The 967-nt window shown below is 38.0% G+C and overlaps 1 pseudogene; it reads right to left on the bottom strand.

The window, feature by feature from the left end:
- Positions 1-657, bottom strand: LOC118906190 (annotated as a pseudogene).
- Positions 658-967: the final 310 nt, after the last annotated feature.

Raw genomic sequence — 967 nt, 5'->3', positions numbered from 1 at the left:
TTAGGCTTTGTATTTTGCTTTTCCAGCTTCACTAATGACACAAACGTGATTCAAATCCCTGAAGTATTCATTATAGTCAAGGGCATATCCTACAACAAATTTGGCTAGAATTTCAAATCCAACAAAGTCTGGTCTGTATCCAACACTTCGAGGGGTCCTTTTCACCAGCAAGCTTGCAACCTTAATCATCTTTGGATTATGCTGCTTGACCAAGGAAAGCAAGGTTTTCATTGTTTTGCCAGTGTCAATTATACCTTCCACAATCAACACATTCTTTCCAGTGAAAGTTGAGAGATAATCTTCACCAATTACTTTTATGTCGCCTGTTGACTGGTCATTACAGTAGCTTTTCAGTCTGATAAAATCTACAGTCATAGGAATGTATCTATCATTATTTCTCTTCAGTACTTTGATGTAATCCAGCAGGTCAGCAAAGAATTTGTAGCCCCCCTTGAGCACACAGAGGGCCACGGTGTGATGGCCTCCCATCTCCTTCTTCACATCTTGAGCAAGACGTTCGGTCCTGTCCATAATTAGTCCATGAGGACTAAACACCTTTTCCAAATTCTCAGAATAATGATTAGGTATATAAAATAAATCTAGGTCATAAACTGGTTAGTTATTGCTAATCACGATGCTGGGGCTGCAGATCGCCATAACAGAGCCGGCTGACCCGCCGGCTGAGGGCAGTTTGGGCTAAACTGTTTACTTCTTATACCAAACTTGATGGTCAGAGTAATAGCTACTTCTCCAATAATTGCTTATTGTATTTCATTGGGATTTAATTACATCTATGGTTTACTTTCCTAAATATTTATTTTCACAAAAATTTTGAGCCTTGTGCAATGATTTGTTTCTCTTTGACCAGAGGCAAAGTTGTTTGGTAGTAACATGTTACCCTATGTGACAAGAAACTGATTTGGTGAGTTATTAAATAACTTAATTTAAAATTACCTCTTACTATAAT

The sequence above is a fragment of the Balaenoptera musculus genome, chromosome 13 (genome assembly GCF_009873245.2).
Source record: "Balaenoptera musculus isolate JJ_BM4_2016_0621 chromosome 13, mBalMus1.pri.v3, whole genome shotgun sequence".
NCBI classification, from domain to species: domain Eukaryota; kingdom Metazoa; phylum Chordata; class Mammalia; order Artiodactyla; family Balaenopteridae; genus Balaenoptera; species Balaenoptera musculus.
Note: the sequence above shows the minus strand (reverse complement) of the source record. Positions and strands in the feature narration are given on the sequence as shown.